Source organism: Pseudophryne corroboree, unplaced genomic scaffold, assembly GCF_028390025.1.
Source record: "Pseudophryne corroboree isolate aPseCor3 unplaced genomic scaffold, aPseCor3.hap2 scaffold_683, whole genome shotgun sequence".
NCBI classification, from domain to species: domain Eukaryota; kingdom Metazoa; phylum Chordata; class Amphibia; order Anura; family Myobatrachidae; genus Pseudophryne; species Pseudophryne corroboree.
In genome coordinates this window covers 314,370-340,143 of record NW_026970268.1, presented here as the reverse complement: position 1 = coordinate 340,143, position 25,774 = coordinate 314,370, and the positions used below count along the sequence as shown (strand labels likewise).

General features: G+C 47.6%; 30 non-coding genes and 2 pseudogenes across 30 annotated transcripts; all 32 read right to left on the bottom strand.

Annotated features, from left to right (window-relative positions):
* Nucleotides 1–7,419: 7,419 nt before the first annotated feature.
* On the bottom strand, nucleotides 7,420–7,583 carry LOC135037566 (U1 spliceosomal RNA). Its single transcript, XR_010232077.1, has one exon. It is a non-coding gene; the product is annotated as a U1 spliceosomal RNA (small nuclear RNA).
* Nucleotides 7,584–8,257: 674 nt separating this feature from the next.
* Nucleotides 8,258–8,420, bottom strand: LOC135037629 (U1 spliceosomal RNA). The gene has a single exon (XR_010232126.1). It is a non-coding gene; the product is annotated as a U1 spliceosomal RNA (small nuclear RNA).
* A 152-nt stretch (nucleotides 8,421–8,572) lies between these two features.
* On the bottom strand, nucleotides 8,573–8,736 carry LOC135037571 (U1 spliceosomal RNA). Its single transcript, XR_010232082.1, has one exon. It is a non-coding gene; the product is annotated as a U1 spliceosomal RNA (small nuclear RNA).
* A 695-nt stretch (nucleotides 8,737–9,431) lies between these two features.
* LOC135037614 (U1 spliceosomal RNA) lies at nucleotides 9,432–9,573 on the bottom strand (annotated as a pseudogene).
* A 152-nt stretch (nucleotides 9,574–9,725) lies between these two features.
* Nucleotides 9,726–9,889, bottom strand: LOC135037661 (U1 spliceosomal RNA). Its single transcript, XR_010232154.1, has one exon. It is a non-coding gene; the product is annotated as a U1 spliceosomal RNA (small nuclear RNA).
* Nucleotides 9,890–10,560: 671 nt separating this feature from the next.
* LOC135037619 (U1 spliceosomal RNA) lies at nucleotides 10,561–10,724 on the bottom strand. The gene has a single exon (XR_010232117.1). It is a non-coding gene; the product is annotated as a U1 spliceosomal RNA (small nuclear RNA).
* Nucleotides 10,725–10,876: 152 nt separating this feature from the next.
* Nucleotides 10,877–11,040, bottom strand: LOC135037678 (U1 spliceosomal RNA). Its single transcript, XR_010232170.1, has one exon. It is a non-coding gene; the product is annotated as a U1 spliceosomal RNA (small nuclear RNA).
* Nucleotides 11,041–11,711: 671 nt separating this feature from the next.
* LOC135037607 (U1 spliceosomal RNA) lies at nucleotides 11,712–11,874 on the bottom strand. Its single transcript, XR_010232110.1, has one exon. It is a non-coding gene; the product is annotated as a U1 spliceosomal RNA (small nuclear RNA).
* A 153-nt stretch (nucleotides 11,875–12,027) lies between these two features.
* LOC135037569 (U1 spliceosomal RNA) lies at nucleotides 12,028–12,191 on the bottom strand. Its single transcript, XR_010232080.1, has one exon. It is a non-coding gene; the product is annotated as a U1 spliceosomal RNA (small nuclear RNA).
* A 672-nt stretch (nucleotides 12,192–12,863) lies between these two features.
* LOC135037628 (U1 spliceosomal RNA) lies at nucleotides 12,864–13,026 on the bottom strand. The gene has a single exon (XR_010232125.1). It is a non-coding gene; the product is annotated as a U1 spliceosomal RNA (small nuclear RNA).
* Nucleotides 13,027–13,178: 152 nt separating this feature from the next.
* Nucleotides 13,179–13,342, bottom strand: LOC135037672 (U1 spliceosomal RNA). Its single transcript, XR_010232164.1, has one exon. It is a non-coding gene; the product is annotated as a U1 spliceosomal RNA (small nuclear RNA).
* Nucleotides 13,343–14,013: 671 nt separating this feature from the next.
* On the bottom strand, nucleotides 14,014–14,176 carry LOC135037612 (U1 spliceosomal RNA). The gene has a single exon (XR_010232114.1). It is a non-coding gene; the product is annotated as a U1 spliceosomal RNA (small nuclear RNA).
* A 152-nt stretch (nucleotides 14,177–14,328) lies between these two features.
* LOC135037667 (U1 spliceosomal RNA) lies at nucleotides 14,329–14,492 on the bottom strand. Its single transcript, XR_010232159.1, has one exon. It is a non-coding gene; the product is annotated as a U1 spliceosomal RNA (small nuclear RNA).
* Nucleotides 14,493–15,107: 615 nt separating this feature from the next.
* Nucleotides 15,108–15,270, bottom strand: LOC135037606 (U1 spliceosomal RNA). The gene has a single exon (XR_010232109.1). It is a non-coding gene; the product is annotated as a U1 spliceosomal RNA (small nuclear RNA).
* A 152-nt stretch (nucleotides 15,271–15,422) lies between these two features.
* LOC135037568 (U1 spliceosomal RNA) lies at nucleotides 15,423–15,586 on the bottom strand. The gene has a single exon (XR_010232079.1). It is a non-coding gene; the product is annotated as a U1 spliceosomal RNA (small nuclear RNA).
* Nucleotides 15,587–16,258: 672 nt separating this feature from the next.
* Nucleotides 16,259–16,421, bottom strand: LOC135037625 (U1 spliceosomal RNA). Its single transcript, XR_010232122.1, has one exon. It is a non-coding gene; the product is annotated as a U1 spliceosomal RNA (small nuclear RNA).
* A 152-nt stretch (nucleotides 16,422–16,573) lies between these two features.
* On the bottom strand, nucleotides 16,574–16,737 carry LOC135037671 (U1 spliceosomal RNA). Its single transcript, XR_010232163.1, has one exon. It is a non-coding gene; the product is annotated as a U1 spliceosomal RNA (small nuclear RNA).
* A 671-nt stretch (nucleotides 16,738–17,408) lies between these two features.
* LOC135037611 (U1 spliceosomal RNA) lies at nucleotides 17,409–17,571 on the bottom strand. Its single transcript, XR_010232113.1, has one exon. It is a non-coding gene; the product is annotated as a U1 spliceosomal RNA (small nuclear RNA).
* A 152-nt stretch (nucleotides 17,572–17,723) lies between these two features.
* LOC135037684 (U1 spliceosomal RNA) lies at nucleotides 17,724–17,887 on the bottom strand. Its single transcript, XR_010232176.1, has one exon. It is a non-coding gene; the product is annotated as a U1 spliceosomal RNA (small nuclear RNA).
* Nucleotides 17,888–18,561: 674 nt separating this feature from the next.
* Nucleotides 18,562–18,724, bottom strand: LOC135037577 (U1 spliceosomal RNA). Its single transcript, XR_010232087.1, has one exon. It is a non-coding gene; the product is annotated as a U1 spliceosomal RNA (small nuclear RNA).
* A 152-nt stretch (nucleotides 18,725–18,876) lies between these two features.
* On the bottom strand, nucleotides 18,877–19,040 carry LOC135037704 (U1 spliceosomal RNA). Its single transcript, XR_010232195.1, has one exon. It is a non-coding gene; the product is annotated as a U1 spliceosomal RNA (small nuclear RNA).
* Nucleotides 19,041–19,714: 674 nt separating this feature from the next.
* On the bottom strand, nucleotides 19,715–19,877 carry LOC135037593 (U1 spliceosomal RNA). Its single transcript, XR_010232099.1, has one exon. It is a non-coding gene; the product is annotated as a U1 spliceosomal RNA (small nuclear RNA).
* Nucleotides 19,878–20,029: 152 nt separating this feature from the next.
* On the bottom strand, nucleotides 20,030–20,193 carry LOC135037567 (U1 spliceosomal RNA). The gene has a single exon (XR_010232078.1). It is a non-coding gene; the product is annotated as a U1 spliceosomal RNA (small nuclear RNA).
* A 674-nt stretch (nucleotides 20,194–20,867) lies between these two features.
* On the bottom strand, nucleotides 20,868–21,030 carry LOC135037580 (U1 spliceosomal RNA). The gene has a single exon (XR_010232090.1). It is a non-coding gene; the product is annotated as a U1 spliceosomal RNA (small nuclear RNA).
* Nucleotides 21,031–21,182: 152 nt separating this feature from the next.
* LOC135037565 (U1 spliceosomal RNA) lies at nucleotides 21,183–21,346 on the bottom strand. Its single transcript, XR_010232076.1, has one exon. It is a non-coding gene; the product is annotated as a U1 spliceosomal RNA (small nuclear RNA).
* A 674-nt stretch (nucleotides 21,347–22,020) lies between these two features.
* Nucleotides 22,021–22,183, bottom strand: LOC135037591 (U1 spliceosomal RNA). Its single transcript, XR_010232097.1, has one exon. It is a non-coding gene; the product is annotated as a U1 spliceosomal RNA (small nuclear RNA).
* A 152-nt stretch (nucleotides 22,184–22,335) lies between these two features.
* On the bottom strand, nucleotides 22,336–22,499 carry LOC135037572 (U1 spliceosomal RNA). Its single transcript, XR_010232083.1, has one exon. It is a non-coding gene; the product is annotated as a U1 spliceosomal RNA (small nuclear RNA).
* Nucleotides 22,500–23,170: 671 nt separating this feature from the next.
* On the bottom strand, nucleotides 23,171–23,333 carry LOC135037602 (U1 spliceosomal RNA). Its single transcript, XR_010232105.1, has one exon. It is a non-coding gene; the product is annotated as a U1 spliceosomal RNA (small nuclear RNA).
* A 152-nt stretch (nucleotides 23,334–23,485) lies between these two features.
* Nucleotides 23,486–23,649, bottom strand: LOC135037664 (U1 spliceosomal RNA). Its single transcript, XR_010232157.1, has one exon. It is a non-coding gene; the product is annotated as a U1 spliceosomal RNA (small nuclear RNA).
* Nucleotides 23,650–24,320: 671 nt separating this feature from the next.
* Nucleotides 24,321–24,483, bottom strand: LOC135037601 (U1 spliceosomal RNA). The gene has a single exon (XR_010232104.1). It is a non-coding gene; the product is annotated as a U1 spliceosomal RNA (small nuclear RNA).
* Nucleotides 24,484–24,635: 152 nt separating this feature from the next.
* LOC135037581 (U1 spliceosomal RNA) lies at nucleotides 24,636–24,799 on the bottom strand. The gene has a single exon (XR_010232091.1). It is a non-coding gene; the product is annotated as a U1 spliceosomal RNA (small nuclear RNA).
* A 694-nt stretch (nucleotides 24,800–25,493) lies between these two features.
* On the bottom strand, nucleotides 25,494–25,635 carry LOC135037613 (U1 spliceosomal RNA; annotated as a pseudogene).
* Nucleotides 25,636–25,774: the final 139 nt, after the last annotated feature.

The following is a 25,774-nucleotide window of genomic DNA, read 5'->3' as shown; positions in this document are numbered from 1 at the left end:
ATTCAGGGCTATGTCGTGTAGATGATGGCCTAACAGGAGGCTTTAAAATTTTCTTTCTAGTGACCTTCGTTTGGGAGAAAAATGCAAAGGTACAAGACAGCTTTTCCTTGCCAATATCTCTCTTTTGCAAAGAGCTGCGCATTGGAAAATTCAGGGCTATGTCGTGTAGATGATGGCCTAACAGGAGGCTTTAAAATTTTCTTTCTAGTGCCCTTCGTTTGGGAGAAAAATGCAATGGTACAAGACAGCTTTTCCTTGCCAATATCTCTCTTTTGCAAAGAGCTGCGCATTGGAAAATTCAGGGCTATGTCGTGTAGATGATGGCCTAACAGGAGGCTTTAAAATTTTCTTTCTAGTGTCCTTCGTTTGGGAGAAAAATGCAAAGGTACAAGACAGCTTTTCCTTGCCAATATCTCTCTTTTGCAAAGAGCTACGCATTGGAAAATTCAGGGCTATGTCGTGTAGATGATGGCCTAACAGGAGGCTTTAAAATTTTCTTTCTAGTGACCTTCGTTTGGTAGAAAAATGCAAAGGTACAAGACAGCTTTTCCTTGCCAATATCTCTCTTTTGCAAAGAGCTGCGCATTGGAAAATTCAGGGCTATGTCGTGTAGATGATGGCCTAACAGGAGGCTTTAAAATATTCTTTCTAGTGTCCTTCGTTTGGGAGAAAAATGCAATGGTACAAGACAGCTTTTCCTTGCCAATATCTCTCTTTTGCAAAGAGCTGCGCATTGGAAAATTCAGGGCTATGTCGTGTAGATGATGGCCTAACAGGAGGCTTTAAAATTGTCTTTCTAGTGACCTTCGTTTGGGAGAAAAATGCAAAGGTACAAGACAGCTTTTCCTTGCCAATATCTCTCTTTTGCAAAGAGCTGCGCATTGGAAAATTCAGGGCTATGTCGTGTAGATGATGGCCTAACAGTAGGCTTTAAAATTTTCTTTCTAGTGTCCTTCGTTTGGGAGAAAAATGCAAAGGTACAAGACAGCTTTTCCTTGCCAATATCTCTCTTTTGCAAAGAGCTGCGCATTGGAAAATTCAGGGCTATGTCGTGTAGATGATGGCCTAACAGGAGGCTTTAAAATGTTCTTTCTAGTGTCCTTCGTTTGGGAGAAAAATGCAATGGTACAAGACAGCTTTTCCTTGCCAATATCTCTCTTTTGCAAAGAGCTGCGCATTGGAAAATTCAGGGCTATGTCGTGTAGATGATGGCCTAACAGGAGGCTTTAAAATTTTCTTTCTAGTGTCCTTCGTTTGGGAGAAAAATGCAATGGTACAAGACAGCTTTTCCTTGCCAATATCTCTCTTTTGCAAAGAGCTGCGCATTGGAAAATTCAGGGCTATGTCGTGTAGATGATGGCCTAACAGGAGGCTTTAAAATTTTCTTTCTAGTGACCTTCGTTTGGGAGAAAAATGCAAAGGTACAAGACAGCTTTTCCTTGCCAATATCTCTCTTTTGCAAAGAGCTGCGCATTGGAAAATTCAGGGCTATGTCGTGTAGATGATGGCCTAACAGGAGGCTTTAAAATGTTCTTTCTAGTGTCCTTCGTTTGGGAGAAAAATGCAATGGTACAAGACAGCTTTTCCTTGCCAATATCTCTCTTTTGCAAAGAGCTGCGCATTGGAAAATTCAGGGCTATGTCGTGTAGATGATGGCCTAACAGGAGGCTTTAAAATTTTCTTTCTAGTGTCCTTCGTTTGGGAGAAAAATGCAATGGTACAAGACAGCTTTTCCTTGCCAATATCTCTCTTTTGCAAAGAGCTGCGCATTGGAAAATTCAGGGCTATGTCGTGTAGATGATGGCCTAACAGGAGGCTTTAAAATTTTCTTTCTAGTGACCTTCGTTTGGGAGAAAAATGCAAAGGTACAAGACAGCTTTTCCTTGCCAATATCTCTCTTTTGCAAAGAGCTGCGCATTGGAAAATTCAGGGCTATGTCGTGTAGATGATGGCCTAACAGGAGGCTTTAAAATTTTCTTTCTAGTGACCTTCGTTTGGGAGAAAAATGCAAAGGTACAAGACAGCTTTTCCTTGCCAATATCTCTCTTTTGCAAAGAGCTGCGCATTGGAAAATTTAGGGCTATGTCGTGTAGATGATGGCCTAACAGGAGGCTTTAAAATTTTCTTTCTAGTGTCCTTCGTTTGGGAGAAAAATGCAATGGTACAAGACAGCTTTTCCTTGCCAATATCTCTCTTTTGCAAAGAGCTGCGCATTGGAAAATTCAGGGCTATGTCGTGTAGATGATGGCCTAACAGGAGGCTTTAAAATTTTCTTTCTAGTGACCTTCGTTTGGGAGAAAAATGCAAAGGTACAAGACAGCTTTTCCTTGCCAATATCTCTCTTTTGCAAAGAGCTGCGCATTGGAAAATTCAGGGCTATGTCGTGTAGATGATGGCCTAACAGGAGGCTTTAAAATTTTCTTTCTAGTGACCTTCGTTTGGGAGAAAAATGCAAAGGTACAAGACAGCTTTTCCTTGCCAATATCTCTCTTTTGCAAAGAGCTGCGCATTGGAAAATTCAGGGCTATGTCGTGTAGATGATGGCCTAACAGGAGGCTTTAAAATTTCCTTTCTAGTGCCCTTCGTTTGGAAGAAAAATGCAATGGTACAAGACAGCTTTTCCTTGCCAATATCTCTCTTTTGCAAAGAGCTACGCATTGGAAAATTCAGGGCTATGTCGTGTAGATGATGGCCTAACGAGGCTTTAAAATTTTCTTTCTAGTGACCTTCGTTTGGTAGAAAAATGCAAAGGTACAAGACAGCTTTTCCTTGCCAATATCTCTCTTTTGCAAAGAGCTGCGCATTGGAAAATTCAGGGCTATGTCGTGTAGATGATGGCCTAACAGGAGGCTTTAAAATATTCTTTCTAGTGTCCTTCGTTTGGGAGAAAAATGCAATGGTACAAGACAGCTTTTCCTTGCCAATATCTCTCTTTTGCAAAGAGCTGCGCATTGGAAAATTCAGGGCTATGTCGTGTAGATGATGGCCTAACAGGAGGCTTTAAAATTTTCTTTCTAGTGACCTTCGTTTGGGAGAAAAATGCAAAGGTACAAGACAGCTTTTCCTTGCCAATATCTCTCTTTTGCAAAGAGCTGCGCATTGGAAAATTCAGGGCTATGTCGTGTAGATGATGGCCTAACAGTAGGCTTTAAAATTTTCTTTCTAGTGTCCTTCGTTTGGGAGAAAAATGCAAAGGTACAAGACAGCTTTTCCTTGCCAATATCTCTCTTTTGCAAAGAGCTGCGCATTGGAAAATTCAGGGCTATGTCGTGTAGATGATGGCCTAACAGGAGGCTTTAAAATGTTCTTTCTAGTGTCCTTCGTTTGGGAGAAAAATGCAATGGTACAAGACAGCTTTTCCTTGCCAATATCTCTCTTTTGCAAAGAGCTGCGCATTGGAAAATTCAGGGCTATGTCGTGTAGATGATGGCCTAACAGGAGGCTTTAAAATTTTCTTTCTAGTGTCCTTCGTTTGGGAGAAAAATGCAAAGGTACAAGACAGCTTTTCCTTGCCAATATCTCTCTTTTGCAAAGAGCTACGCATTGGAAAATTCAGGGCTATGTCGTGTAGATGATGGCCTAACAGTAGGCTTTAAAATTTTCTTTCTAGTGTCCTTCGTTTGGGAGAAAAATGCAAAGGTACAAGACAGCTTTTCCTTGCCAATATCTCTCTTTTGCAAAGAGCTGCGCATTGGAAAATTCAGGGCTATGTCGTGTAGATGATGGCCTAACAGGAGGCTTTAAAATGTTCTTTCTAGTGTCCTTCGTTTGGGAGAAAAATGCAATGGTACAAGACAGCTTTTCCTTGCCAATATCTCTCTTTTGCAAAGAGCTGCGCATTGGAAAATTCAGGGCTATGTCGTGTAGATGATGGCCTAACAGGAGGCTTTAAAATTTTCTTTCTAGTGTCCTTCGTTTGGGAGAAAAATGCAATGGTACAAGACAGCTTTTCCTTGCCAATATCTCTCTTTTGCAAAGAGCTGCGCATTGGAAAATTCAGGGCTATGTCGTGTAGATGATGGCCTAACAGGAGGCTTTAAAATTTTCTTTCTAGTGACCTTCGTTTGGGAGAAAAATGCAAAGGTACAAGACAGCTTTTCCTTGCCAATATCTCTCTTTTGCAAAGAGCTGCGCATTGGAAAATTCAGGGCTATGTCGTGTAGATGATGGCCTAACAGGAGGCTTTAAAATGTTCTTTCTAGTGTCCTTCGTTTGGGAGAAAAATGCAATGGTACAAGACAGCTTTTCCTTGCCAATATCTCTCTTTTGCAAAGAGCTGCGCATTGGAAAATTCAGGGCTATGTCGTGTAGATGATGGCCTAACAGGAGGCTTTAAAATTTTCTTTCTAGTGTCCTTCGTTTGGGAGAAAAATGCAATGGTACAAGACAGCTTTTCCTTGCCAATATCTCTCTTTTGCAAAGAGCTGCGCATTGGAAAATTCAGGGCTATGTCGTGTAGATGATGGCCTAACAGGAGGCTTTAAAATTTTCTTTCTAGTGACCTTCGTTTGGGAGAAAAATGCAAAGGTACAAGACAGCTTTTCCTTGCCAATATCTCTCTTTTGCAAAGAGCTGCGCATTGGAAAATTCAGGGCTATGTCGTGTAGATGATGGCCTAACAGGAGGCTTTAAAATTTTCTTTCTAGTGCCCTTCGTTTGGGAGAAAAATGCAATGGTACAAGACAGCTTTTCCTTGCCAATATCTCTCTTTTGCAAAGAGCTGCGCATTGGAAAATTCAGGGCTATGTCGTGTAGATGATGGCCTAACAGGAGGCTTTAAAATTTTCTTTCTAGTGACCTTCGTTTGGGAGAAAAATGCAAAGGTACAAGACAGCTTTTCCTTGCCAATATCTCTCTTTTGCAAAGAGCTGCGCATTGGAAAATTTAGGGCTATGTCGTGTAGATGATGGCCTAACAGGAGGCTTTAAAATTTTCTTTCTAGTGTCCTTCGTTTGGGAGAAAAATGCAATGGTACAAGACAGCTTTTCCTTGCCAATATCTCTCTTTTGCAAAGAGCTGCGCATTGGAAAATTCAGGGCTATGTCGTGTAGATGATGGCCTAACAGGAGGCTTTAAAATTTTCTTTCTAGTGACCTTCGTTTGGGAGAAAAATGCAAAGGTACAAGACAGCTTTTCCTTGCAAATATCTCTCTTTTGCAAAGAGCTGCGCATTGGAAAATTCAGGGCTATGTCGTGTAGATGATGGCCTAACAGGAGGCTTTAAAATTTTCTTTCTAGTGACCTTCGTTTGGGAGAAAAATGCAAAGGTACAAGACAGCTTTTCCTTGCCAATATCTCTCTTTTGCAAAGAGCTGCGCATTGGAAAATTCAGGGCTATGTCGTGTAGATGATGGCCTAACAGGAGGCTTTAAAATTTTCTTTCTAGTGCCCTTCGTTTGGGAGAAAAATGCAATGGTACAAGACAGCTTTTCCTTGCCAATATCTCTCTTTTGCAAAGAGCTACGCATTGGAAAATTCAGGGCTATGTCGTGTAGATGATGGCCTAACGAGGCTTTAAAATTTTCTTTCTAGTGACCTTCGTTTGGTAGAAAAATGCAAAGGTACAAGACAGCTTTTCCTTGCCAATATCTCTCTTTTGCAAAGAGCTGCGCATTGGAAAATTCAGGGCTATGTCGTGTAGATGATGGCCTAACAGGAGGCTTTAAAATATTCTTTCTAGTGTCCTTCGTTTGGGAGAAAAATGCAATGGTACAAGACAGCTTTTCCTTGCCAATATCTCTCTTTTGCAAAGAGCTGCGCATTGGAAAATTCAGGGCTATGTCGTGTAGATGATGGCCTAACAGGAGGCTTTAAAATTTTCTTTCTAGTGACCTTCGTTTGGGAGAAAAATGCAAAGGTACAAGACAGCTTTTCCTTGCCAATATCTCTCTTTTGCAAAGAGCTGCGCATTGGAAAATTCAGGGCTATGTCGTGTAGATGATGGCCTAACAGTAGGCTTTAAAATTTTCTTTCTAGTGTCCTTCGTTTGGGAGAAAAATGCAAAGGTACAAGACAGCTTTTCCTTGCCAATATCTCTCTTTTGCAAAGAGCTGCGCATTGGAAAATTCAGGGCTATGTCGTGTAGATGATGGCCTAACAGGAGGCTTTAAAATGTTCTTTCTAGTGTCCTTCGTTTGGGAGAAAAATGCAATGGTACAAGACAGCTTTTCCTTGCCAATATCTCTCTTTTGCAAAGAGCTGCGCATTGGAAAATTCAGGGCTATGTCGTGTAGATGATGGCCTAACAGGAGGCTTTAAAATTTTCTTTCTAGTGTCCTTCGTTTGGGAGAAAAATGCAATGGTACAAGACAGCTTTTCCTTGCCAATATCTCTCTTTTGCAAAGAGCTGCGCATTGGAAAATTCAGGGCTATGTCGTGTAGATGATGGCCTAAAAGGAGGCTTTAAAATTTTCTTTCTAGTGTCCTTCGTTTGGGAGAAAAATGCAATGGTACAAGACAGCTTTTCCTTGCCAATATCTCTCTTTTGCAAAGAGCTGCGCATTGGAAAATTCAGGGCTATGTCGTGTAGATGATGGCCTAACAGGAGGCTTTAAAATTTTCTTTCTAGTGTCCTTCGTTTGGGAGAAAAATGCAATGGTACAAGACAGCTTTTCCTTGCCAATATCTCTCTTTTGCAAAGAGCTGCGCATTGGAAAATTCAGGGCTATGTCGTGTAGATGATGGCCTAACAGGAGGCTTTAAAATTTTCTTTCTAGTGACCTTCGTTTGGGAGAAAAATGCAAAGGTACAAGACAGCTTTTCCTTGCCAATATCTCTCTTTTGCAAAGAGCTGCGCATTGGAAAATTCAGGGCTATGTCGTGTAGATGATGGCCTAACAGGAGGCTTTAAAATTTTCGTTCTAGTGCCCTTCGTTTGGGAGAAAAATGCAATGGTACAAGACAGCTTTTCCTTGCCAATATCTCTCTTTTGCAAAGAGCTGCGCATTGGAAAATTCAGGGCTATGTCGTGTAGATGATGGCCTAACAGGAGGCTTTAAAATTTTCTTTCTAGTGACCTTCGTTTGGGAGAAAAATGCAAAGGTACAAGACAGCTTTTCCTTGCCAATATCTCTCTTTTGCAAAGAGCTGCGCATTGGAAAATTCAGGGCTATGTCATGTAGATGATGGCCTAACAGGAGGCTTTAAAATTTTCTTTCTAGTGCCCTTCGTTTGGGAGAAAAATGCAATGGTACAAGACAGCTTTTCCTTGCCAATATCTCTCTTTTGCAAAGAGCTGCGCATTGGAAAATTCAGGGCTATGTCGTGTAGATGAGGCTAGAGCTGGGGAGGGTCTCTGCTCGGGCACCCCCCTGTCAAGTGAAGGAGATCCAACTGAGGCAGCACAAGGGAACTCTCGAAAGAAGAACAAGGCTAGAGGAAGATCTGAAACAAAGAAATCTGACTTTTACCAGAGCTGACCAGAGGAAAACACAAACACAGTCCCCCACTACCACAAATAAAGCAGTCAAGTTTCCCACATTAAGGGAAATCACAGGGGTCAGCATACCCAGAATGCAATGAATGAACCTCACCCTGGGAGAATAATCTTCATGACCATGGTATCTCCTATGCAAAATAAGTATGATTTGGGATAGAGCTGGGGAGGGCCGCTGCTCAGGCATATCTCTGTCAAGTTAAGGAGATTCAACTGAGGCAGCACAAGGGAACTCTCATCTGGGGACAACAACTGCAGGGAGAACACATATTTTCAGATAAACATGGGAGGGCAGAAGGCTGCCTAATACTGAAGCACCCCCAAACAACAAACCAAATGCAACAACTAGTGCAAGCATTCCTGGGGGAAGGCCTGCCGCAGATGGATTTGCATATGGTGATGTCATCCAAGCAGTGGGTCAAAGTTGGCTTCAACCCTCGTCTGCATATGAAAACAGAAAAGGGGCGTGCAGGGCATGGTGGCCTTTTGCGGCGCTTGTCTGACCCCTAGTTTGCATTAAACACCTCCACCCTCCTTCGGTGTGGGGCTCATGTTGGCTATGCCCCAGCCCCTGAAGCATTCAAGCTGATTTCTTGCAGCAGCTGGGCACTGTAACAGCTCCAGAGCTGCTCTGTAAGGCAAGTAAAAGGGTGTGGGCCCTGCAGCACTACCTGTAGTTTGCATTGTGCATTGGAAGGCACAAAGTAAGCAGACGGGAGGAGAAGTCAGGATAGTGCACAAGGGTATAGAAGGGAGCGGCTGAAGAAAAGAGAAGTGGAAACAGACAGCAAACTAGTCTGGAGAGAGACCTGAGACAAAGAGATCTGAATTATACGAGAGCCGACCAGGGGAAACACAAATTATGCGGTCAAGTTTCCCACATTTGGGGAAATCGCAGGAGCAGCACACCCAGAGTACAATGGGTGAGCCTTGCCCTGGGAGAAGCACCTTCATGATCATAGTATCTCACCTGGCAGGTAAGTAGGAGTTGGGCTAGAGCTGGGGAGGGTCGCTGCTCGTGTACCCCCCTGTAAAGTGAAGGAGATCAAACTGAGGCAGCACAAGGGAACTCTCGAAAGAAGAATAAGGCTAAAGGAAAATCTGAGACAAAGAAATCTGACTTTTACCAGAGCTGACCAGAGGAAAGCACAAACACAGTCTCCCACTACCACAAATAATGCAGTCAAGTTTCCCACATTTGGGGAAATCACAGCGGTCAGCATACCCAAAATGCAATGAATGAACCTCACCCTGGGAGAAAAATCTTCATGACCATGGTATCTCCTATGCAAAATAAGTATGATTTGGAATAGGGCTGGGGAGTGCCGCTGCTCATGCACATCTCTGTCAAGTAAAGGAGATTCAACTGAGGCAGCACAAGGGAACTCTCATCTTGGGACAACAACTGCAGGGAGAACATATATTTTCAGATGAACATGGGAGGGCAGAAGGCTGCCTAATACTGAAGCACCCCCAAACAACAAACCAAATGCAACAACTAGTGCAAGCATTCCTGGGGGAAGGCCTGCCACAGATGGATTTGCATATGGTGATGTCATCCAAGCAGTGGGTCAAAGTTGGCTTCAACCCTCGTCTGCATATGAAAATAAAAAAGGGGTGTGCAGGGCATGGCGGCCTTTTGCGGTGCTTGGATGACCCCTAGTTCGCATTAAACACCTCCACCCTCCTTCGGTGTGGGGCTCATGTTGGCTATGCCCCAGCCCCTGAAGCATTCAAGCTGATTTCTTGCAGCAGCTGGGCACTGTAACAGCTCCAGAGCTGCTCTGTAAAGCAAGTAAAAGGGTGTGGGCCCTGCAGCACTACCTGTAGTTTGCATTGTGCGTTGGAAGGCACAAAGTAAGCAGACAGGAGGAGAAGTCAGGAGAGTCCACAAGGGTATAGAAGGGAGGGGCTCAAGAAAAAAGAAGTGGAAACAGACAGCAAACTAGGCTGGAGAGAGACCTGAGACAAAGAGATCTGAATTATATGAGAGCCGACCAGGGGAAACACAAATTATGCAGTCAAGTTTCCCACATTTGGGGAAATCGCAGGGGCAGCACACCCAGAGTGCAATGGGTGAGCCTTGCCCTGGGAGAAGCACCTACATGATCATAGTATCTCACCTGGCAGGTAAGTAGGAGTTGGGCTAGAGCTGGGGAGGGTCGCTGCTCGGGCACCCCCCTGTCAAGTGAAGGAGATCCAACTGAGGCAGCACAAGGGAACTCTCGAAAGAAGAACAAGGCTAGAGGAAGATCTGAGACAAAGAAATCTGACTTTTACCAGAGCTGACCAGAGGAAAGCACAAACACAGTCCCCCACTACCACAAATAATGCAGTTGAGTTTCCCACATTTGGGGAAATCACAGGGGTCAGCATACCCAGAATGCAATGAATGAACCTAACCCTGGGAGAACAATCTTCATGACCATGGTATCTCCTATGCAAAATAAGTATGATTTGGGATAGGGCTGGGGAGGGCCGCTGCTCAGGCACATCTCTGTCAAGTAAAGGAGATTCAACTGAGGCAGCACAAGGGAACTCTCATCTGGGGACAACAACTGCAGGGAGAACACATATTTTCAGATGAACATGGGAGGGCAGAAGGCTGCCTAATACTGAAGCACCCCCAAACAACAAACCAAATGCAACAACTAGTAAAAGCATTCCTGGGAGAAGGTCTGCAGAAGACGGATTTGCATACGGTGATGTCATCCAAGCAGTGGGCCAAAGTTGGCTGGAACCCTCATCTGCATATGAAAAGAGAAAAGGGTTATGCAGGGCATGGCGGCCTTTTGCGGTGCTTGGATGACCCCTAGTTCGCATTAAACACCTCCATTCTCCTTCGGTGTGGGGCTCATGTTGGCTATGCCCCAGCCCCTGAAGTATTCAAGCTGATTTCTTGCAGCAGCTGGGCACTGTAACAGCTCCAGAGCTGCTCTGTAAGGCAAGTAAAAGGGTGTGGGCCCTGCAGCACTACCTGTAGTTCGCATTGTGCGTTGGAAGGCACAAAGTAAGCAGACAGGAGAAGTCAGGAGAGTGCACAAGGGCATAGAAGGCAGGGGCTCAAGAAAAGAGAAGTGGAAACAGACAGCAAACTAGGCTGGAGAGAGACCTGAGACAAAGAGATCTGAATTATACGAGTAGCCGACTAGAGGAAACACAAATTATGCAGTCAAGTGTCCCACATTTGGGGAAATCGTAGGAGCAGCACACCCAGAGTGCAATGGGTGAGCCTTGCCCTGGGAGAAGCACCTTCCTGATCATAGTATCTCACCTGGCAGGTAAGTAGGAGTTGGGCTAGAGCTGGGGAGGGTCGCTGCTCGGGCACCCCCCTGTCAAGTGAAGGAGATCCAACTGAGGCAGCACAAGGAAACTCTCGAAAAAAGAACAAGGCTAGAGGAAGATCTGAGACAAAGAAATCTGTATTTTACCAGAGCTGACCAGAGGAAAGCACAAACACAGTCCCCCACTACCACAAATAATGCAGTCGAGTTTCCCACATTTGGGGAAATCACAGGGGTCAGCATACCCAGAATGCAATGAATGAACCTCACCCTGAGAGAACAATCTTCATGACCATGGTATCTCCTATGCAAAATAAGTATGATTTGGGATAGGGCTGGGGAGGGCCGCTGCTCAGGCACATCTCTGTCAAGTAAAGGAGATTCAACTGAGGCAGCACAAGGGAACTCTCATCTGGGGACAACAACTGCAGGGAGAACACATATTTTCAGATGAACATGGGAGGGCAGAAGGCTGCCTAATACTGAAGCACCCCCAAACAACAAACCAAATGTAACAACTAGTAAAAGCATTCCTGGGAGAAGGTCTGCAGAAGACGGATTTGCATACGGTGATGTCATCCAAGCAGTGGGCCAAAGTTGGCTGGAACCCTCATCTGCATATGAAAAGAGAAAAGGGTTATGCAGGGCATGGCGGCCTTTTGCGGTGCTTGGATGACCCCTAGTTCGCATTAAATACCTCCACCCTCCTTCGGTGTGGGGCTCATGTTGGCTATGCCCCAGCCCCTGAAGCATTCAAGCTGATTTCTTGCAGCAGCTGGGCACTGTAACAGCTCCAGAGCTGCTCTGTACGGCAAGTAAAAGGGTGTGGGCACTGCAGCACTACCTGTAGTTCGCATTGTGCGTTGGAAGGCACAAAGTAAGCAGACGGGAGAAGTCAGGATAGTGCGCAAGGGCATAGAAGGGAGCGGCTCAAGAAAACAGAAGTGGAAACAGACAGCAAACTAGGCTGGAGAGAGACCTGAGACAAAGAGATCTGAATTATACGAGAGCCGACCAGGGGAAACACAAATTATGCAGTCAAGTTTCCCACATTTGGGGAAATCGCAGGAGCAGCACACCCAGAGTGCAATGGGTGAGCCTTGCCCTGGGAGAAGCACCTACGTGATCATAGTATCTCACCTGGCAGGTAAGTAGGAGTTGGGCTAGAGCTGGGGAGGGTCGCTGCTCGGGTACCCCCCCTGTCAAGTGAAGGAGATCCAACTGAGGCAGCACAAGGGAATTCTCGAAAGAAGAACAAGGCTAGAGGAAGATCTGAGACAAAGAAATCTGACTTTTACCAGAGCTGACCAGAGGAAAACACAAACACAGTCCCCCACTACCACAAATAATGCTGTCGAGTTTCCCACATTTGGGGAAATCACAGGGGTCAGCATACCCAGAATGCAATGAATGAACCTCACACTGGGAGAATAATCTTCATGACCATGGTCTCTCCTATGCAAAATAAGTATGATTTGGGATAGGGCTGGGGAGGGCCGCTGCTCAGGCACATCTCTGTCAAGTAAAGGAGATTCAACAGAGGCAGCATAAGGGAACTCTCATCTGGGGACAACAACTGCAGGGAGAACACATATTTTCAGATGAACATGGGAGGGCAGAAGGCTGCCTAATACTGAAGCACCCCCAAACAACAAACCAAATGCAACAACTAGTGCAAGCATTCCTGGGGGAAGGCCTGCAGCAGATGGATTTGCATATGGTGATGTCATCCAAAGCAGTGGGTCAAAGTTTGCTTCAACCCTCGTCTGCATATGAAAAGAGAAAAGGGGCGTGCAGGGCATGGCGGCCTTTTGCGGCGCTTGGATGACCCCTAGTTCGCATTAAACACCTCCACCCTCCTTCGGTGTGGGGCTCATGTTGGCTATGCCCCAGCCCCTGAAGCATTCAAGCTGATTTCTTGCAGTAGCTGGGCACTGTAACTGCTCCAGAGCTGCTCTGTACGGCAAGTAAAAGGGTGTGGGCCCTGCAGCACTACCTGTAGTTTGCATTGTGCATTGGAAGGCACAAAGTAAGCAGACGGGAGAAGTAAGGATAGTGCGCAAGGCCATAGAATGGAGCGGCTTAAGAAAAGAGAAGTGGAAACAGACAGCAAACTAGGCTGGAGAGAGACCTGAGACAAAGAGATCTGAATTATACGAGAGCCGACCAGGGGAAACACAAATTATGCAGTCAAGTTTCCCACATTAGGGGAAATCGCAGGGGCAGCACATCCAGAGTGCAATGGGTGAGCCTTGCCCTGGGAGAAGCACCTTCATGATTATAGTATCTCACCTGGCAGGTAAGTAGAAGTTGGGCTAGAGCTGGGGAGAGTCGCTGCACGGGCACCCCCCTGTCAAGTGAAGGAGATCCAACTGAGGCAGCACAAGGGAACTCTCGAAAGAAGGACAAGGCTAGAGGAAGATCTGAAACAAAGAAATCTGACTTTTACCAGAGCTGACCAGAGGAAAGCACAAACACAGTCCCCCACTACCACAAATAATGCAGTTGAGTTTCCCACATTTGGGGAAATCACAGGGGTCAGCATACCCAGAATGCAATGAATGAACCTCACCCTGGGAGAACAATCTTCAAGACCATGGTCTCTCCTATGCAAAATAAGTATGATTTGGGATAGGGCTGGGGAGGGCCGCTGCTCAGGCACATCTCTGTCAAGTAAAGGAGATTCAACTGAGGCAGCACAAGGGAACTCTCATCTGGGGACAACAACTGCAGGGAGAACACATATTTTCAGATGAACATGGGAGGGCAGAAGGCTGCCTAATACTGAAGCACCCCCAAACAACAAACCAAATGCAACAACTAGTGCAAGCATTCCTGGGGGAAGGCCTGCAGCAGATGGATTTGCATATGGTGATGCCATCCAAGCAGTGGGTCAAAGTTGGCTTCAACCCTCGTCTGCATATGAAAAGAGAAAAGGGGCGTGCAGGGCATGGCGGCCTTTTGCGGCGCTTGGATGACCCCTAGTTCGCATTACACACCTCCACCCTCCTTCGGTGTGGGGCTCATGTTGGCTATGCCCCAGCCCCTGAAGCATTCAAGCTGATTTCTTTCAGCAGCTGGGCACTGTAACTGCTCCAGAGCTGCTCTGTAAGGCAAGTAAAAGGGTGTGGGCCCTGCAGCACTACCTGTAGTTTGCATTGTGCGTTGGAAGGCACGAAGTAAGCAGACGGGAGAAGTCAGGATAGTGCGCAAGGGCATAGAAGGGAGCGGCTCAAGAAAAGAGAAGTGGAAACAGACAGCAAACTAGGCTGGAGAGAGACCTGAGACAAAGAGATCTGAATTATACGAGAGATGACCAAGGGAAACACAAATTATGCAGTCAAGTTTCCCACATTTGGGGAAATCGCAGGGGCAGCACAACCAGAGTGCAATGGGTGAGCCTTGCCCTGGGAGAAGCACCTTCATGATCATAGTATCTCACCTGGCAGGTAAGTAGGAGTTGGGCTAGAGCTGGGGAGGGTCGCTGCTCGGGCACCCCCCTCTCAAGTGAAAGAGATCCAACTGAGGCAGCACAAGGGAACTCTCGAAAGAAGAACAAGGCTAGAGGAAGATCTGATATAAAGAAATCTGATTTTTACCAGAGCTGACCAGAGGAAAGCACAAACACAGTCCCCCACTACCACAAATAATGCAGTCGAGTTTCCCACATTTGGGGAAATCACAGGGGTCAGCATACCCAAAATGCAATGAATGAACCTCACCCTCGGAGAACAATCTTCATGACCATGGTATCTCCTATGCAAAATAAGTATGATTTGGGATAGGGCTGGGGAGGGCCGCTGCTCAGGCACATCTCTGTCAAGTAAAGGAGATTCAACTGAGGCAGCACAAGGGAACTCCCATCTGGGGACAACAACTGCAGGGAGAACACATATTTTCAGATGAACATGGGAGGGCAGAAGGCTGCCTAACACTGAAGCACCCGCAAACAACAAACCAAATGCAACAACTAGTACAAGCATTCCTGGGGGAAGTTCTGCAGAAGACGGATTTGCATACGGTGATGTCATCCAAGCAGTGGGCCAAAGTTGGCTGGAACCCTCATCTGCATATGAAAAGAGAAAAGGGGTATGCAGGGCATGGCGGCCTTTTGCGGCGCTTGGAAGACCCTTAGTTCGCATTAAACACCCCCACCCTCCTTCGGTGTGGGGCTCATGTTTGCTATGCCCCAGCCCCTGAAGCATTCAAGCTGATTTCTTGCAGCAGCTGGGCACTGTAACAGCTCCAGAGCTGCTCTGTACGGCAAGTAAAAGGGTGTGGGCCCTGCAGCACTACCTGTAGTTTGCATTGTGCATTGGAAGGCACTTAAGAAAAGAGAAGTGGAAACAGACAGCAAACTAGGCTGGAGAGAGACCTGAGACAAAGAGATCTGAATTATACGAGAGCCGACCAGGGGAAACACAAATTATGCAGTCAAGTTTCCCACATTTGGGGAAATCGCAGGAGCAGCACACCCAGAGTGCAATGGGTGAGCCTTGCCCTGGGAGAAGCACCTACGTGATCATAGTATCTCACCTGGCAGGTAAGTAGGAGTTGGGCTAGAGCTGGGGAGGGTCGCTGCTCGGGTACCCCCCTGTCAAGTGAAGGAGATCCAACTGAGGCAGCACAAGGGAATTCTCAAAAGAAGAACAAGGCTAGAGGAAGATCTGAGACAAAGAAATCTGACTTTTACCAGAGCTGACCAGAGGAAAACACAAACACAGTCCCCCACTACCACAAATAATGCTGTCGAGTTTCCCACATTTGGGGAAATCACAGGGGTCAGCATACCCAGAATGCAATGAATGAACCTCACACTGGGAGAATAATCTTCATGACCATGGTCTCTCCTATGCAAAATAAGTATGATTTGGGATAGGGCTGGGGAGGGCCGCTGCTCAGGCACATCTCTTTCAAGTAAAGGAGATTCAACTGAGGCAGCATAAGGGAACTCTCATCTGGGGACAACAACTGCAGGGAGAACACATATTTTCAGATGAACATGGGAGGGCAGAAGGCTGCCTAATACTGAAGCACCCCCAAACAACAAACCAAATGCAACAACTAGTGCAAGCATTCCTGGGGGAAGGCCTGCAGCAGATGGATTTGCATATGGTGATGTCATCCAAAGCAGTGGGTCAAAGTTGGCTTCAACCCTCGTCTGCATATGAAAAGAGAAAAGGGGCGTGCAGGGCTTGGCGGCCTTTTGCGGCGCTTGGATGACCCCTAGTTCGCATTAAACACCTCCACCCTCCTTCGGTGTGGGGCTCATGTTGGCTATGCCCCAGCCCCTGAAGCATTCAAGCTGATTTCTTGCAGTAGCTGGGCACTGTAACTGCTCCAGAGCTGCTCTGTACGGCAAGTAAAAGGGTGTGGGCCCTGCAGCACTACCTGTAGTTTGCATTGTGCATTGGAAGGCACAAAGTAAGCAGACGGGAGAAGTAAGGATAGTGCGCAAGGCCATAGAATGGAGCGGCTTAAGAAAAGAGAAGTGGAAACAGACAGCAAACTAGGCTGGAGAGAGACCTGAGACAAAGAGATCTGAATTATACGAGAGCCGACCAGGGGAAACACAAATTATGCAGTCAAGTTTCCCACATTTGGGGAAATCGCAGGGGCAGCACATCCAGAGTGCAATGGGTGAGCCTTGCCCTGGGAGAAGCACCTTCATGATTATAGTATCTCACCTGGCAGGTAAGTAGAAGTTGGGCTAGAGCTGGGGAGAGTCGCTGCACGGGCACCCCCCTGTCAAGTGAAGGAGATCCAACTGAGGCAGCACAAGGGAACTCTCGAAAGAAGAACAAGGCTAGAGGAAGATCTGAAACAAAGAAATCTGACTTTTACCAGAGCTGACCAGAGGAAAGCACAAACACAGTCCCCCACTACCACAAATAATGCAGTTGAGTTTCCCACATTTGGGGAAATCACAGGGGTCAGCATACCCAGAATGCAATGAATGAACCTCACCCTGGGAGAACAATCTTCAAGACCATGGTCTCTCCTATGCAAAATAAGTATGATTTGGGATAGGGCTGGGGAGGGCCGCTGCTCAGGCACATCTCTTTCAAGTAAAGGAGATTCAACTGAGGCAGCACAAGGGAACTCTCATCTGGGGACAACAACTGCAGGGAGAACACATATTTTCAGATGAACATGGGAGGGCAGAAGGCTGCCTAATACTGAAGCACCCCCAAACAACAAACCAAATGCAACAACTAGTGCAAGCATTCCTGGGGGAAGGCCTGCAGCAGATGGATTTGCATATGGTGATGCCATCCAAGCAGTGGGTCAAAGTTGGCTTCAACCCTCGTCTGCATATGAAAAGAGAAAAGGGGCGTGCAGGGCATGGCGGCCTTTTGCGGCGCTTGGATGACCCCTAGTTCGCATTACACACCTCCACCCTCCTTCGGTGTGGGGCTCATGTTGGCTATGCCCCAGCCCCTGAAGCATTCAAGCTGATTTCTTGCAGCAGCTGGGCACTGTAACAGCTCCAGAGCTGCTCTGTAAGGCAAGTAAAAGGGTGTGGGCCCTGCAGCACTACCTGTAGTTTGCATTGTGCGTTGGAAGGCACGAAGTAAGCAGACGGGAGAAGTCAGGATAGTGCGCAAGGGCATAGAAGGGAGCGGCTCAAGAAAAGAGAAGTGGAAACAGACAGCAAACTAGGCTGGAGAGAGACCTGAGACAAAGAGATCTGAATTATACGAGAGATGACCAAGGGAAACACAAATTATGCAGTCAAGTTTCCCACATTTGGGGAAATCGCAGGGGCAGCACAACCAGAGTGCAATGGGTGAGCCTTGCCCTGGGAGAAGCACCTTCATGATCATAGTATCTCACCTGGCAGGTAAGTAGGAGTTGGGCTAGAGCTGGGGAGGGTCGCTGCTCGGGCACCCCCCTCTCAAGTGAAAGAGATCCAACTGAGGCAGCACAAGGGAACTCTCGAAAGAAGAACAAGGCTAGAGGAAGATCTGATATAAAGAAATCTGATTTTTACCAGAGCTGACCAGAGGAAAGCACAAACACAGTCCCCCACTACCACAAATAATGCAGTCGAGTTTCCCACATTTGGGGAAATCACAGGGGTCAGCATACCCAGAATGCAATGAATGAACCTCACCCTGGGAGAACAATCTTCATGACCATGGTATCGCCTATGCAAAATAAGTATGATTTGGGATAGGGCTGGGGAGGGCCGCTGCTCAGGCACATCTCTGTCAAGTAAAGGAGATTCAACTGAGGCAGCACAAGGGAACTTTCATCTGGGGACAACAACTGCAGGGAGAACACATATTTTCAGATGAACATGGGAGGGCAGAAGGCTGCCTAATACTGAAGCACCCCCAAACAACAAACCAAATGCAACAACTAGTGCAAGCATTCCTGGGGGAAGGCCTGCAGCAGATGGATTTGCATATGGTGATGTCATCCAAACAGTGGGTCAAAGTTGGCTTCAACCCTCGTCTGCATATGAAAAGAGACAAGGGGCGTGCAGGGCATGGCGGCCTTTTGCGGCGCTTGGATGACCCCTAGTTCGCATTACACACCTCCACCCTCCTTCGGTGTGGGGCTCATGTTGGCTATGCCCCAGCCCCTGAAGCATTCAAGCTGATTTCTTGCAGCAGCTGGGCACTGTAACAGCTCCAGAGCTGCTCTGTAAGGCAAGTAAAAGGGTGTGGGCCCTGCAGTACTACCTGTAGTTTGCATTGTGCATTGGAAGGCACAAAGTAAGCAGACGGGAGGAGAAGTCAGGATAGTGCACAAGGGTATAGAAGGGAGCGGCTGAAGAAAAGAGAAGTGGAAACAGACAGCAAACTAGGCTGTAGAGAGATCTGAGACAAAGAGATCTGAATTATACGAGAACCGACCAGGGGAAACACAAATTATGCAGTCAAGTTTCCCACATTTGGGGAAATCGCAGGGGCAGCACACCCAGAGTGCAATGGGTAAACCTTGCCCTGGGAGAAGCACCTTCATGATCATAGTATCTCACCTGGCAGGTAAGTAGGAGTTGGGCTAGAACTGGGGAGGGTCGCTGCTCGGGCACCCCCCTGTTAAGAGAAGGAGATCCAACTGAGGCAGCACAAGGGAACTCTCAAAAGAAGAACAAGGCTAGAGGAAGATCTGAAACAAAGAAATCTGACTTTTACCAGAGCTGACCAGAAGAAAACACAAACACAGTCCCCCACTACCACAAATAAAGCAGTCGAGTTTCCCACATTTGGGGAAATCACAGGGGTCAGCATACCCAGAATGCAATGAATGAACCTCACCCTGGGAGAATAATCTTCATGACCATGGTATCTCCTATGCAAAATAAGTATGATTTGGGATAGAGCTGGGGAGGGCCGCTGCTCAGGCACATCTCTGTCAAGTTAAGGAGATTCAACTGAGGCAGCACAAGGGAACTCTCATCTGGGGACAACAACTGCAGGGAGAACACATATTTTCAGATGAACATGGGAGGGCAGAAGGCTGCCTAATACTGAAGCACCCCCAAACAACAAACCAAATGCAAAAACTAGTGCAAGCATTCCTGGGGGAAGGCCTGCCGCAGATGGATTTGCATATGGTGATGTCATCCAAGCAGTGGGTCAAAGTTGGCTTCAACCCTCGTCTGCATATGAAAACAGAAAAGGGGCGTGCAGGGCATGGTGGCCTTTTGCGGCGCTTGACTGACCCCTAGTTTGCATTAAACACCTCCACCCTCCTTCGGTGTGGGGCTCATGTTGGCTATGCCCCAGCCCCTGAAGCATTCAAGCTGATTTCTTGCAGCAGCTGGGCACTGTAACAGCTCCAGAGCTGCTCTGTAAGGCAAGTAAAAGGGTGTGGGCCCTGCAGCACTACCTGTAGTTTGCATTGTGCATTGGAAGGCATAAAGTAAGCAGACGGGAGGAGAAGTCAGGATAGTGCACAAGGGTATAGAAGGGAGCGGCTGAAGAAAAGAGAAGTGGAAACAGACAGCAAACTAGGCTGGAGAGAGACCTGAGACAAAGAGATCTGAATTATACGAGAGCCGACCAGGGGAAACACAAATTATGCAGTCAAGTTTCCCACATTTGGGGAAATCGCAGGAGCAGCACACCCAGAGTACAATGGGTGAGCCTTGCCCTGGGAGAAGCACCTTCATGATCATAGTATCTCACCTGGCAGGTAAGTAGGAGTTGGTCTAGAGCTGGGGAGGGTCGCTGCTCGGGTACCCCCCTGTAAAGTGAAGGAGATCCAACTGAGGCAGCACAAGGGAACTCTCGAAAGAAGAACAAGGCTAAAGGAAAATCTGAGACAAAGAAATCTGACTTTTACCAGAGCTGACCAGAAGAAATCACAAACACAGCCTCCCACTACCACAAATAATGCAGTCAAGTTTCCCACATTTGGGGAAATCACAGGGGTCAGCATACCCAAAATGCAATGAATGAACCTCACCCTGGGAGAAAAATCTTCATGACCATGGTATCTCCTATGCAAAATAAGTATGATTTGGAATAGGGCTGGGGAGGGCCGCTGCTCATGCACATCTCTATCAAGTAAAGGAGATTCAACTGAGGCAGCACAAGGGAACTCTCATCTGGGGACAACAACTGCAGGGAGAACATATATTTTCAGATGAACATGGGAGGGCAGAAGGCTGCCTAATACTGAAGCACCCCCAAACAACAAACCAAATGCAACAACTAGTGCAAGCATTCCTGGGGGAAGGCCTGCCGCAGATGGATTTGCATATGGTGATGTCATCCAAGCAGTGGGTCAAAGTTGGCTTCAACCCTCGTCTGCATATGAAAAGAGAAAAGGGGCGTGCAGGGCATGGTGGCCTTTTGCGGCGCTTGGCTGACCCCTAGTTTGCATTAAACACCTCCACCCTCCTTTGGTGTGGGGCTCATGTTGGCTATGCCCCAGCCCCTGAAGCATTCAAGCTGATTTCTTGCAGCAGCTGGGCACTGTAACAGCTCCAGAGCTGCTCTGTAAGGCAAGTAAAAGGGTGTGGGCCCTGCAGCACTACCTGTAGTTCGCATTGTGCGTTGGAAGGCACAAAGTAAGCAGACAGGAGGAGAAGTCAGGATAGTGCGCAAGGGCATAGAAGGGAGCGGCTCAAGAAAAGAGAAGTGGAAACAGACAGCAAACTAGGCTGGAGAGAGACCTGAGACAAAGAGATCTGAATTATACGAGAGCCGACCAGGGGAAACACAAATTATGCAGTCAAGTTTCCCACATTTGGGGAAATCGCAGGGGCAGCACACCCAGAGTGCAATGGGTGAGCCTTGCCCTGGGAGAAGCACCTTCATGATCATAGTATCTCACCTGGCAGGTAAGTAGGAGTTGGGCTAGAGCTGGGGAGGGTCTCTGCTCGGGCACCCCCCTGTCAAGTGAAGGAGATCCAACTGAGGCAGCACAAGGGAACTCTCGAAAGAAGAACAAGGCTAGAGGAAGATCTGAAACAAAGAAATCTGACTTTTACCAGAGCTGACCAGAGGAAAACACAAACACAGTCCCCCACTACCACAAATAAAGCAGTCAAGTTTCCCACATTAAGGGAAATCACAGGGGTCAGCATACCCAGAATGCAATGAATGAACCTCACCCTGGGAGAATAATCTTCATGACCATGGTATCTCCTATGCAAAATAAGTATGATTTGGGATAGAGCTGGGGAGGGCCGCTGCTCAGGCACATCTCTGTCAAGTTAAGGAGATTCAACTGAGGCAGCACAAGGGAACTCTCATCTGGGGACAACAACTGCAGGGAGAACACATATTTTCAGATAAACATGGGAGGGCAGAAGGCTGCCTAATACTGAAACACCCCCAAACAACAAACCAAATGCAACAACTAGTGCAAGCATTCCTGGGGGAAGGCCTGCCGCAGATGGATTTGCATATGGTGATGTCATCCAAGCAGTGGGTCAAAGTTGGCTTCAACCCTCGTCTGCATATGAAAACAGAAAAGGGGCGTGCAGGGCATGGTGGCCTTTTGCGGCGCTTGTCTGACCCCTAGTTTGCATTAAACACCTCCACCCTCCTTCGGTGTGGGGCTCATGTTGGCTATGCCCCAGCCCCTGAAGCATTCAAGCTGATTTCTTGCAGCAGCTGGGCACTGTAACAGCTCCAGAGCTGCTCTGTAAGGCAAGTAAAAGGGTGTGGGCCCTGCAGCACTACCTGTAGTTTGCATTGTGCATTGGAAGGCACAAAGTAAGCAGACGGGAGGAGAAGTCAGGATAGTGCACAAGGGTATAGAAGGGAGCGGCTGAAGAAAAGAGAAGTGGAAACAGACAGCAAACTAGGCTGGAGAGAGACCTGAGACAAAGAGATCTGAATTATACGAGAGCCGACCAGGGGAAACACAAATTATGCAGTCAAGTTTCCCACATTTGGGGAAATCGCAGGAGCAGCACACCCAGAGTACAATGGGTGAGCCTTGCCCTGGGAGAAGCACCTTCATGATCATAGTATCTCACCTGGCAGGTAAGTAGGAGTTGGGCTAGAGCTGGGGAGGGTCGCTGCTCGTGTACCCCCCTGTAAAGTGAAGGAGATCAAACTGAGGCAGCACAAGGGAACTCTCGAAAGAAGAATAAGGCTAAAGGAAAATCTGAGACAAAGAAATCTGACTTTTACCAGAGCTGACCAGAGGAAAGCACAAACACAGTCTCCCACTAACACAAATAATGCAGTCAAGTTTCCCACATTTGGGGAAATCACAGCGGTCAGCATACCCAAAATGCAATGAATGAACCTCACCCTGGGAGAAAAATCTTCATGACCATGGTATCTCCTATGCAAAATAAGTATGATTTGGAATAGGGCTGGGGAGGGCCGCTGCTCATGCACATCTCTGTCAAGTAAAGGAGATTCAACTGAGGCAGCACAAGGGAACTCTCATCTTGGGACAACAACTGCAGGGAGAACATATATTTTCAGATGAACATGGGAGGGCAGAAGGCTGCCTAATACTGAAGCACCCCCAAACAACAAACCAAATGCAACAACTAGTGCAAGCATTCCTGGGGGAAGGCCTGCCACAGATGGATTTGCATATGGTGATGTCATCCAAGCAGTGGGTCAAAGTTGGCTTCAACCCTCGTCTGCATATGAAAATAAAAAAGGGGTGTGCAGGGCATGGCGGCCTTTTGCGGTGCTTGGATGACCCCTAGTTCGCATTAAACACCTCCACCCTCCTTCGGTGTGGGGCTCATGTTGGCTATGCCCCAGCCCCTGAAGCATTCAAGCTGATTTCTTGCAGCAGCTGGGCACTGTAACAGCTCCAGAGCTGCTCTGTAAGGCAAGTAAAAGGGTGTGGGCCCTGCAGCACTACCTGTAGTTTGCATTGTGCGTTGGAAGGCACGAAGTAAGCAGACGGGAGAAGTCAGGATAGTGCGCAAGGGCATAGAAGGGAGCGGCTCAAGAAAAGAGAAGTGGAAACAGACAGCAAACTAGGCTGGAGAGAGACCTGAGACAAAGAGATCTGAATTATACGAGAGATGACCAAGGGAAACACAAATTATGCAGTCAAGTTTCCCACATTTGGGGAAATCGTAGGAGCAGCACACCCAGAGTGCAATGGGTGAGCCTTGCCCTGGGAGAAGCACCTTCCTGATCATAGTATCTCACCTGGCAGGTAAGTAGGAGTTGGGCTAGAGCTGGGGAGGGTCGCTGTTCGGGCACCCCCCTGCCAAGTGAAGGAGATCCAACTGAGGCAGCACAAGGAAACTCTCGAAAAAAGAACAAGGCTAGAGGAAGATCTGAGACAAAGAAATCTGACTTTTACCAGAGCTGACCAGAGGAAAGCACAAACACAGTCCCCCACTACCACAAATAATGCAGTCGAGTTTCCCACATTTGGGGAAATCACAGGGGTCAGCATACCCAGAATGCAATGAATGAACCTCACCCTGGGAGAACAATCTTCATGATAATGGTATCTCCTATGCAAAATAAGTATGATTTGTGATAGGGCTGGGGAGGGCCGCTGCTCAGGCACATCTCTGTCAAGTAAAGGAGATTCAACTGAGGCAGCACAAGGGAACTCTCATCTGGGGACAACAACTGCAGGGAGAACACATATTTTCAGATGAACATGGGAGGGCAGAAGGCTGCCTAATACTGAAGCACCCCCAAACAACAAACCAAATGCAACAACTAGTGCAAGCATTCCTGGGAGAAGGCATGCAGCAGATGGATTTGCATATGGTGATGCCATCCAAGCAGTGGGTCAAAGTTGGCTTCAACCCTCGTCTGCATATGAAAAGAGAAAAGGGGCGTGCAGGGCATGGCGGCCTTTTGCGGCGCTTGGATGACCCCTAGTTCGCATTACACACCTCCACCCTCCTTCGGTGTGGGGCTCATGTTGGCTATGCCCCAGCCCCTGAAGCATTCAAGCTGATTTCTTGCAGCAGCTGGGCACTGTAACTGCTCCAGAGCTGCTCTGTAAGGCAAGTAAAAGGGTGTGGGCCCTGCAGCACTACCTGTAGTTTGCATTGTGCGTTGGAAGGCACGAAGTAAGCAGACGGGAGAAGTCAGGATAGTGCGCAAGGGCATAGAAGGGAGCGGCTCAAGAAAAGAGAAGTGGAAACAGACAGCAAACTAGGCTGGAGAGAGACCTGAGACAAAGAGATCTGAATTATACGAGAGATGACCAAGGGAAACACAAATTATGCAGTCAAGTTTCCCACATTTGGGGAAATCGTAGGAGCAGCACACCCAGAGTGCAATGGGTGAGCCTTGCCCTGGGAGAAGCACCTTCCTGATCATAGTATCTCACCTGGCAGGTAAGTAGGAGTTGGGCTTGAGCTGGGGAGGGTCGCTGCTCGGGCACCCCCCTGTCAAGTGAAGGAGATTCAACTGAGGCAGCACAAGGAAACTCTCAAAAAAAGAACAAGGCTAGAGGAAGATCTGAGACAAAGAAATCTGACTTTTACCAGAGCTGACCAGAGGAAAGCACAAACACAGTCCCCCACTACCACAAATAATGCAGTCGAGTTTCCCACATTTGGGGAAATCACAGGGGTCAGCATACCCAGAATGCAATGAATGAACCTCACCCTGGGAGAACAATCTTCATGACCATGGTATCTCCTATGCAAAATAAGTATGATTTGGGATAGGGCTGGGGAGGGCCGCTGCTCAGGCACATCTCTGTCAAGTAAAGGAGATTCAACTGAGGCAGCACAAGGGAACTCTCATCTGGGGACAACAACTGCAGGGAGAACACATATTTTCAGATAAACATGGGAGAGCAGAAGGCTGCCTAATACTGAAGCACCCCAAACAACAAACCAAATGCAACAACTAGTACAAGCATTCCTGGGGGAAGGTCTGCAGAAGACGGATTTGCATACGGTGATGTCATCCAAGCAGTGGGCCAAAGTTGGCTGGAACCCTCATCTGCATATGAAAAGAGAAAAGGGGTATGCAGGGCATGGCGGCCTTTTGCGGCGCTTGGATGACCCTTAGTTCGCATTAAACACCTCCACCCTCCGTCGGTGTGGGGCTCATGTTGGCTATGCCCCAGCCCCTGAAGCATTCAAGCTGATTTCTTGCAGCAGCTGGGCACTGTAACAGCTCCAGAGCTGCTCTGAAAGGCAAGTAAAAGGGTGTGGGCCCTGCAGCACTACCTGTAGTTTGCATTGTGCGTTGGAAGGCACAAAGTAAGCAGACAGGAGGAGAAGTCAGGAGAGTCCACAAGGGTATAGAAGGGAGGGGCTCAAGAAAAAAGAAGTGGAAACAGACAGCAAACTAGGCTGGAGAGAGACCTGAGACAAAGAGATCTGAATTATATGAGAGCCGACCAGGGGAAACACAAATTATGCAGTCAAGTTTCCCACATTTGGGGAAATCGCAGGGGCAGCACACCCAGAGTGCAATGGGTGAGCCTTGCCCTGGGAGAAGCACCTACATGATCATAGTATCTCACCTGGCAGGTAAGTAGGAGTTGGGCTAGAGCTGGGGAGGGTCGCTGCTCGGGCACCCCCCTGTCAAGTGAAGGAGATCCAACTGAGGCAGCACAAGGGAACTCTCGAAAGAAGAACAAGGCTAGAGGAAGATCTGAGACAAAGAAATCTGACTTT